Here is a 10029-nt window from a genome sequence, read left to right as displayed (position 1 = left end):
AGGAGAGAGGGCCAATCGGTAGGAGGCACCCGCCGCCCGGGTCACGCCCATTTCGAGCGGCAGCGGCCGGGGCAGGAGAGGCCGCACGACTGGCGGCGCTGGGAGCCAATGGCCTGCAGGCAAAACGCGCCGGGAGGGAGAGGCGGTGGCGGCGGGGGGAGGGCGGCGGGGAGGGGCGAGGCGCTCACTGACAGCCGCTTCCGTCAGCCCTACCCAGGCTGCGAGGCCGGGGGAAAAAGAGTGGAGAAAGGCAGTCTCCGTGCGCGGAGCCTTGATTGACAAGAGGGGCAGCCAGTCGTTAACGAGACAGGGGCGCGGTACCCAATCAGGGAAAGCTCCTCGTCGGGGGCTGGCGGGTGAGCGGCGAACGGATCGGCCAATGGCAACGTGGCAGGGTAGCGCGAGCGGGGCGGGAGGCCAATGGCCTCTCGGGGAGGGCGGGCCGGGCTGAGCGACGGCCGCATCGGCCAATAGGCAGAGCCGGAGGCGGGCCGGGTACCGGGCCCGTCCCGCGGCTCCGTGACGTGGGCGGAGGGGAGGGCGGGCCCGGCGGCGGCCTTCGGGACGGGGGCTCCCAACATGTCGGCGCTGCTGGCGGCGCTCGGAGTGCGCGAGCGCGCGGCGACCGCGGCCGGCGGCGGCCAGCGCAGGGCGGCCCAGGCCTGAGGCCTACCCGGGCTCCCCCGAGCCGATCTAAGGCGGGTCCGGGGCCGAGCCGGGCCGCCCGGCGCCCGAACGCCGGGGGACGCCGGTGCTCCTTCGCCGACAGGTAGCGGGGTCGGGGCCCTCCGCGGGATCGTGGCTTCGGCGGGCCGGCGAAGGGGAGGGGGCGGAGGGGCTCAGGAGCGGGCGTTGCGGAACGGGAGGGCCCTGCGCGCGGCGGGGGGGGCGGCCTGCTCGCGTGGGGCCGGCGGGCGGGCAGGGCCTGCTGCGCGCCTGCCTCGGGCAGCGGGGAGGTACCGCGCAGGCCCGGCCTCCGCCTCGCCGTGCCGAGCTCGGAGCCGCGCCGGCGCCGGCCTCCCGGGGGAGGCGAACCCCGAGCAGAGGCCCGCGGACCGGGTGCTGCTCTTAGGTCCGGTCCCACGAAGGTAACGTGGGGAGCGGAGCGGAGCGAGGAAAGGGCGGGAGGGGTGGGCGAGCCGGACCCGCGCACGTGCATTGGCTGCGCCCGGGCGAGTGGCGGGGCCGCCGGCGGTGTGTGCCCGGGGGCGGTAGTGCGGGCCTCGGGTCGGAGCGGGCAGCTGGCGTTAGGCCCGGGAGCCGCGGGGAGCGGGGGCTGCGTGGGGGAGCTGCCGGCACGCCTTCAGGGGCAGCGCTGCTGCGAGGGTCGTGGGGAAGGGAGAGAAGTTGGAGATTCTCCTCTTGTGGCTGGAAGGTCGAGGGATTTGGGACCGCCGTGTATGGTTGTGGGTATGGCGTAGCTGCACGTTATGGCTAGGCGGAGAGTGGGAGTCATTCTGATGGACTGGAGGCAGCTGTGTGTGGGGTAGGCTGAGGGGCATGTTTATATCTGTGTTTATACTTGGGAGATGCAGATGGTGGGTGAAACCACACGTGTTTAGGAACAGTGGTATGTGAAGGCTTATAAATCTAGCGGCAATAGGTGGACGGTCCTGTGTAGGGTGTGAGAGGTAAAGGGATAAGTTGTGTGTCCTCTAAACACTGTGGGGGAGGGTGACTTCGGGTGGTAGCTGAGGCACAGATACAAGAAGTTCCTACCAGGGTTCTTAACTTGTTTCCGTTGGTACCTGATGTGGTAAGCCGCAATGTGTCTGACCTTCGTGTGTATTACAAGTTGGTATGTGGACAGGTAGACACGCGTGGTCCTAACTGCATGCAAGTTGGTTTGCCTGGTGCGTGTAGTGAGAGCCTGAGGATGTGTGGCTGTCTGCAGCTGGGCGAGCCCTACTGCTGGTGTGGTGAGGCAGGCTGGGACAGCGAGCAGCAGGGTCTTTGTCCTGGGAACATGTCAGGAGCTGTGAGTTGCTGTCATACCCGCGGTGACATGGAAGGCCTGGATACTGCGTGTTGAAGCTCTGGAATCCCAAGTGGAAATCCTGTGGCAGTTGCTATGTGTTGAGGACACTGTGGTGCTTTTTGGAGAAGAGCCTACATGTATACTAGTGGAGACTGTGGAAGCATAGGGACCTGTATTTGTGACGTGTCAGGCAGTACATGTTTCTGTCTGTAAGGGCATCAGTGCACTCTTCTTGTGGGTAAATTATTTGGGATTACTGTAGATTATGAGGACTTGAGGGGATTTGGCCATATACTTAAAAGTAGAAATGAACATCAGAGTATTTGCAAGGTTTTGTTGAGGAAAGAGGGGGATTGGATGAGATGGTGAGGATTGTGCATCTACAGAGTGAAGGTTGTGTTAGGCATTGCGCGCATGTGTGTATCAGGGGAATGCTATTGGTACAAAAGGGAAACTGGAATTTTCCTGTTGCTGAGTTAGTTGGAACTATAGTCTGTGTGGAGATAGGGGCAGGCTTTTATTACTGTGAATGTGGAAAAGCTAAAATGGCAGGGGGCATTACGCAAACTGGGGTTGGAGTTCCTGCTGTGTCCTGGGCAGGTAGCAGGTGGTGGGTGGTCCTGCCTCTTCTCAGTGTGCAGAGGAGCGCAGTATAGTTGTGACAGCCAATGGAAACTTAAAAATAAATGAATATGAGTTGGTATTGCAGGGTTACAGGAGTCTACCAAATGGTCACAAGGTTTCTCTTCAAGAAACCTTTTTTTTTTTTTTTTCCTTCTGCTTTATTTTGTTCTGTTTGTCTCAGTAGGTAAATTGTCCATTAGCTTAGTGTAAACTTTTGCTGAAACAAATGCTTGTAACAGTCTTGGCAGATGAGCTGCTAACTAAAAGCACTGTGTACAGACAAGCTCCATGCATGTGGATTGAGGCTAGGCTGTCTGTGCTTGTGCGTTATGTAAACCTTTATACTTACGTTGACTTTGTGTCAAAGGTACTGGCTGTAAGGTTGTTTGGAGAAGGCTTAGTGCCTGAGCATTTGAGGGCCTGAGATCTGTGGAGTAATGATTTACAGTGGGAAGTTGTTTGACTTGGGTGAAAATATAGAGAAAGTGCATTTGTGTGTCCCATGTTCTGTATGTTTTTGGTAGTATGAATTATTTGTTTACATGGCACATCATCTCGTATTCTGTATAGATGCTTGGAGGAGGTTGTGTTATGGGATATGTGGTTTGATTATGGTGCATAGTATCAATAAATGGGGATTCTGAATTAACATAGTATGGGAAGGGCTGTGTGTAGTGTGAGGCTGGCAGCTGGAGGCCTTCCGTGTTTAACGGGTGCGGTTAGAAGTCTTGGAGGAGTTTTGGGGAGTCTTGTGTTGGCTGCAAAGGACAAAAGAGAAAGGAAAGAGGTCAGTGTCTGACTTTTCTTTGAAGGGCAAAATGATTGAAAGCCATGTGTAGAATCTAGTTTATTTTTATTGCAATAGCTGTGAGGTGGTCAATTAAAAAGGCAGAAGGTGGAGAAAAAAAGTCTCTCGTAGTTATCATAGATTATCCAGGGTGTTTGCTCATCGCTGATGTGGAATTACCACTGGATGCTGGTTCACGTAGATGTTTCAAAGGTGATTGCTCAAATGTGCTTCTGACTTGTTTTATTAAGCTTGAGACCACACCTTACATAAATATAAACTCATCACGATTTAAGTTAGAGCTTGTGGAATCAGTGTGTGGAATAAGCTGCTGGGTGTAAGTAAGGGACTACCATTCTCAGGGAGGGTTACTGAGCGTAGTTAATATTTCTTAAACATTAACTTGATGCTTTTTTCTTTTAATCTGTCCTCTGTTGTACTGATTCACTTCTAATATTTGATTTAAAAATAAAAAAATGCAACAGTACTTGAAATATTTGTATTATAATCATGAATATCACTTTTTGGATCAATTTTCATTCTTTCAATCTTTCAATCTGAAAATTCAGATTTACTGTATGGTAGCATCGTGGATCATCGTTATATTAGGAATGCATAGACGTGTCACGTAGGCCTGTTGCTGGCCTAGCACAGTGTCAATAGCTGCTCTTTTCCAGTCAGCACTGGGAGACAACTAGCTGCTGGTTTTTGTGAGCACAGTGTTCACAGAGTCAATGGGGAGGCCTTGGTAAAACAATACAAGTTCTAGACTCAGGGTGTGAATTATGGAGAGCGATTAACAGGTCACGCATATGTGTCCATTTTTTTTCCTCTAACATTGGCCATCTCTATCACCTTGTGTGCTCTAATTTTTATCTGTACTTTTTTCATTTTCTGCCACATTGTTGAACAATCTGTGAATTCAATGCTGCACTCCAGTTTCTCTTTGCCTCTCTGAAGATAAAGATGCATCTATCAGATCTGGGGCATTTGGGCAGCCCAAGTGCTTTGATCTGAATATTGATTTTTCTCAGCAAATTGGAGAAAAGCAATGCTGATTTCTTGAAAAACTGTTGAAGTTCTTGCAACCTATGCTATTTGCATGTTTTTCACCTTCATTCTGTGCTTCAGTTATTTATGCTTGATTATCTGCAAGATTTGGCTTACATATGTACAGGGTGTGAACTGTCACATTTTCGTCCTGTTTTAATTGCTTGTGGTGTGATGTGAGAGATGTTTTATGAAATTTCAGGGGTGGTTTTGCTCTGGCTTTCAGTCTATCTAGCATGCACAAAATCTTCAGGGGTTTTAACTACAGTATGTGGATGAGACATTACAGGTTCTTAATTCAGAAACAGAAAGTATCAACTAACATCAGGCTATAAAAATGTGGAGAAAAGGAATTGTTTGTTTGGACAGTGAAAAACAAATCCTTGATGCAAGAGTAAGGATGCTGTGTTTCCAAAACCAACCCAAACTGTTTTTCTATGATAGATAGCCTTGCGAGCTCTTTAGCTATTTGCCTAATGTCTTTCAGGCTCAGGCTGATATCTAGCATGGGAGTCAAACTAGCTGAAATTTGGCAAATCTGTCTGAGATTGATTGCTTCTAGTGTGGGAGTTTCAACCATGCATGTAAGTGTTGTGAGTTGAAGAGTGTATGGGACCTACAGCGTTTGTGGAATGTACCCGAGCAGTACCACGTGCCAATGCCAAACATAAATTCTTAAGAATTAGTTATTGTTGCCAAGAAAACTAGTCTGAGAAGTTTGACGTGAGCTGGAAATTACCTCTTGCATTTTAGTACTGATCTTCATTTCTTGAGCTGTTATTGGTATGGTGAAACATAAGGGTTGCTAATGAGTGTAGTTTAAGTTAGTCTTCTGGCTTTTGGGAGAATTTACATTGGGAGACAAGGCAGAAAAATGTTTTTAGTGTAGATATTGATAAAAGCTCCCCCTCTTCATCTCAGCTACTGCAGCCATCTCTACAAATTGAGGGAGGTTTTCAGGCCAGGTATTGTTCTGCTGTGAAAAATAAATTGCCCCCTACTGCTCCCCTATGCACCATTACTTTCTCAGTAATATTCATTCAGCTCATGGTTTTATGATGTTACTACATCACTGTCTGATGGTGTAGATTCTCAGCTTTTTTGATGGAAAATGATCTTTTCACTGAGCTTTCTTTCATGTGAATGATGAACCCAGGTGCTGAAATCTATTCTTGGGAGACTTAACCAGAATTCAGCTCAGGAAAATAGCCTATTCACTTAAGGATGTTTCAGACCAGGCTATTGGAGAGCTTGAGATGGCTCTTTGGTGTGTTTGGTAATGACAAGTTAATGACCACAAACTTCCTATTAGGTAACAGAGGAAAGCAGCAGTCTGTCTTGGTGGTTTCCAGGGGATTAGTGTATGTTAAGACAAAATATCAGTATTTCAGTAACCCCAGTGCAGGAAGTTGACCTTTACTGAATGTAGGGCAAACGTGGTTCGTGTTGTTAGAATGTGACATTTCATCAAGGAGGTAAAGAAATAAGATGCTGATTTCTTTAGTAGAAGAGGTAATGTTTTATTGTTAATGCTATGATCGTGTGTGGTTCACACAATATTGCTTTGGCCTGTTCTCACCAGTTCTCCTGTCTTATCAAAGCCAGGTATTGTTGAAAACTCACGACCTTGTATTTAAAATCTTGTGGCAAAAGAAAAGTTGGTGACTAGAGAGAAACATCTTAAATGATAGAACTTATCTGTAAAGAATTGATAATTGATCCAAGCAGAAAACTGAAATAAATAGCAATTATGATAATCCTTTAATATACACGGAAATATTAATAAACATTCATTGGCTTCTTCTGAAACCAGGGCAACTTTTTTTCCTGGGCAAGTGTGTTGTTTAAAATGATGGACAAGTAATATAAAGCCTTATGGAGCACGTGCTTTGTTCTCTACCCTGAGCTTAAGTGGAGCCACAGATGTGGGTTATTGTACTGTGTTTTCAGTGTTTCTTAAAAGGTTGTATGGTACAGTAGATGTAGGTGATACATGGAATGTGTAGTTTTTTGAGATTTTTAGGTTTAATAGGAAAACGTTCCTAGGTGTATCCCACCAGATTTTGATGATTGTAACTGCAAGGGAGTGGAGGCAAGACTGAATGAATGCTGAAACACCTGTGCTATGGTTAATGCAGAAGAAAGGCTCAAATCCTCAGTGCAGCCACCTTAGGCCTAATGAGGTGATGTGTTGGTGGCTCAGGACAAGTTACTGCTGCTTGAAGGTCTCTTGGATGAATGGGCAATGTCTGCCATATTGCTTGTATTTATATCATCAAGCTGTATGCTGTAAGTGAAGGTGACCTGTAGAGTGGAAAGGTAAGTTACGTGGACCTGGTATATGTAGTTACCATATATGTGATTTGTGTGATTGTATTTTAGACCACTTGTAATCTGGTTTTGAGTATACCCCTAATACTGCTGGCTATTAGGTGTTCTCCAGGAGTTTTATTCAAGGTAAATGTCAGAGATGTCCAGATGATGTGCTTTGAAACTACTCAGAGGGTGCAAACTAAAGCACAGCACATGGGATGACTCAGATTTCCTTGAAAGTGCACTGCTGGTCCAAATGAAAATGCTAATGCAGATGTTCTGATTGGGTCTTGAAGCATCTTAGAGCATTGCAGAGGGTGTTGAGCAGTGTGTAGGTCTACATCCTCCATTCTTGAGCCTCTTGATTGCTGTTGTCAGTCCTGGACGATCTCTAAGTAAGGCATTTTATCTATCTTGAAAGGTATCTGAATCTTTGTTCCCAAATTATTGTCCCTAGAGCTGAGATTTAGTGATAAAATTACCAGTACTAAAACAGCAATACTGGAAAGCAGTTCTTTCGTGGCTTTACTTCAGTTAATCAAGAATGAAATGAGTGTCTGTGAAGCTTGGCTTCCTGTGGCTTGGTGTCTTGTGGTTGGAGTTTTTCTGAGTTGCAAGTCAGCTCTGAAAGTATTTTTGTGTGTTGGGGCACGTGTAATATATGTGTCCTGCACAGCAAGGTGCTGTCCGTAACAAAGCTGAGCTCCTGTAATACTTGTTCTCAAGAGGCACTAGTTTGGATGGAATGTCTCTACACGATCCAGCTATTTATTACCACAAAATTCACAGAACATGATTATTTGTTGAAGTATTTACTCTTGTGTTAACTTATGAATTGCGGTCAGTTTGTGCAAACTGCTGAAGGAGGGGAATTGGAGCTTGGCTTTCTGTGGTTGTATTCGATCTTTTCATGGCAACTCTTGCTTTATCTAAAGCCTTTTTATATTTAGCAATGATTTGTATTTCTTCCAGAAGAGTTAAAAACTACTTTATTCTCTCCCTCCAGTGTTTCAGGTTACTTATGTAGAGGTAGGAAATGGTGCTCCTAACAGTGGCAACTTTTCTAAAATCTCTACAGGACAGATACAGTTATTGAGGGCACCCAACATATGTATTAAAAGGGCCCCAAATGGATGGATATAAATTTTCCCAGATGTACGTTGTGGTCTTTTGTAGTGATTTCTGTGAAACTGGAGACTAGTAATATCCTCTGGTACGTGAAGTTGTTTTGGGCTGTGAATGAGGTTTTTTTAAAATGAGCAGTGTATTGATGCCTGGAGTGCTGCAAGTTTTGATTTTGAGGGTGGTAGATGAGCACTTAGAAGGGACTTTGATTTGTGATTGCTTTTGTGACCTTGAAAAGCTGCTGAAACTCTGATGTGCTTTGAAACTTGTCAGATGAGTACTACTGTACTTGGCTGATGTTACATTTCTTTGTCTTTACGTTTGTTCCTGAAGACACATCATAGGAATGAACTTTGTTTCAATTTTTTTCTTTTCTCTGAAAATGTTTTTTTTTAGTGTGTTTTTTATTTTTTATTTTTTTTTTAAGAAACAAAACCATCTGTTTTACTGATGATGGTAAAATATCCCATACTTGGTGTGGGTTTGTCACCATCTTCTGGTTCTCTTACTGATGGCTTAGAGTGATGGAAACACTTGAGGTCTGAGTTATGTCTAATTATGTTACTCAGAGGGATACTTTGTCTAAAACATGGCACTCCATTGTGGGTAAAACTAGACAAATACTATTCTTGTACGTAACCAGAATGCACATGTTTTTGTGAAAGCAGTAGCTAGAACCAATACTGTTTTTTGGAGAAGTTTATTTCAGAAATCCTCTACAAGTGCACCATAATTGAATTGCTGTTTAAAGAGGACGTCGTTGGCATTGTCATGAAGGTGCTTTAATAGGAGCAATGGCTCGCTTTGTGAGACATTTTCCAACCAGCCCTTCTTTTGGCTGTCTTTTACAATGTAAAGAAACTGAAAGCAATTTAAGTGGTACAGAAATGAGAATGTTTCACAGTGTTTGGTAGAGTCAAATAGCTGTGCAGTTTCCTCTGCAGGCAAATCTGAGAGCTCATCAGTTTTTGAGAAATGGTAAAAGCTTTAGTGTAATGTTCTTTCTGAAGTAATAATTTAATTTGTGTGTTAGGCAGGAAAAAAAAAGTGTTGTTAGAGCTTTGCCATAGTTATGACTAGTTTTTCCTACTCTTATAGTGAAATGATATATTTCGTTTGACTTATTTTTCTGTTTGGTATGCCTCATGCTGAACCATATCTATGCTTTGATATGTGGGGTCTTGTTTTCATTTGGCTTTAGGCTTTTAGTTTTGTTTTTCACTATGTAAGAGTAAGACGTGATGCAGGCAACTCCTGGGTTGAATGCCAATATCTGGTTTGTAACTGAATCCAATAGGATGACTTCTAAGTAAAGCAAATCTCACCGTCTGTAGGCAGGAGAAGAACAACTCTGAAATACTTAATGATCTCAAAATAGTAGTTGATGTTAATCATAGCCATTTACTATGTGTTTTTGACCACTCTCATGGTGTATGTGTGTATATATATATAATTAGGGTTCCCTAATTAGGCACCCTAATATATAAATATATATTTATACATATATATATATATTTTTTTTTTAAAGAAAGAAGAAATGGTGTTAACTTAGAATATAGTTTCCTAGGAGAAGGGATAAGGTTAGAGATTGTCAAAACATCTTCTGATGACTTTTTTCTGACATTCATTGAAGTGAGACTTACTTAAGGAGCCAGAGGGGAAGGAATGAAATTGCAGTGTTGTTTAGGATTCCTGAAATAAAATTGTGCTATTGTTGTCCATGACAGGGAAAAGAACTTACCGTGCTTAGAAAAATGTAATCAGGGAAGCGTTCTGCAACTGCATTTGTGAAGCCCTGTATTAATTTATTCCTGGAAAATACTGTCCTTCAAAAGTACTTTATATTCACAGCTGTTTTTGACTCTAATTTTCTTCCATGTTTCTGTATATGTGCAGGGGAAAGTAGGGCTCCATCTAGAAAGAGCCCTGATCAGTTACTGCTTGACTTTTTTCTTCCCCACCAGTGCTAATTGTTCTGTTCAGGGTTAACAGACAAATGTTTTGTGTAAGCAGTGGCATGGGATAGTAATTCCAGAACTGAAATAATAATTTTTTTTGAGAGAGAGATTTGTTCAGATATGAAGCCTGGTTATGTTGTCAGTTCTACAGAGAAGACGGAGCTAATGTGGAAGATGTCTTAATGTGTCTTAAC

The 10029-nt window shown here is 44.8% G+C and overlaps 1 protein-coding gene across 7 annotated transcripts in view; it reads left to right on the top strand.

Moving 5' to 3' along the window:
* The first annotated feature begins 633 nt into the window (after positions 1–633).
* Positions 634–10029, top strand: part of PPM1B (protein phosphatase, Mg2+/Mn2+ dependent 1B) — a 53858-nt gene continuing 44462 nt past the window's right edge. For 3 of the 7 annotated variants that reach the window (XM_052689856.1, XM_052689874.1, XM_052689865.1), the window contains exon 1: positions 643–769. The gene's annotated coding sequence lies outside the window, so the exon portion shown is untranslated. Of the gene's footprint in view, positions 770–10029 lie in introns of all 7 variants that reach the window. The other 4 variants (XM_052689898.1, XM_052689850.1, XM_052689883.1 and 1 more) reach the window with 2 other exon arrangements.

The sequence above is a fragment of the Tympanuchus pallidicinctus genome, unplaced genomic scaffold (assembly GCF_026119805.1).
Source record: "Tympanuchus pallidicinctus isolate F22 unplaced genomic scaffold, pur_lepc_1.0 scaffold1, whole genome shotgun sequence".
NCBI classification, from domain to species: domain Eukaryota; kingdom Metazoa; phylum Chordata; class Aves; order Galliformes; family Phasianidae; genus Tympanuchus; species Tympanuchus pallidicinctus.
Note: the sequence above shows the minus strand (reverse complement) of the source record. Positions and strands in the feature narration are given on the sequence as shown.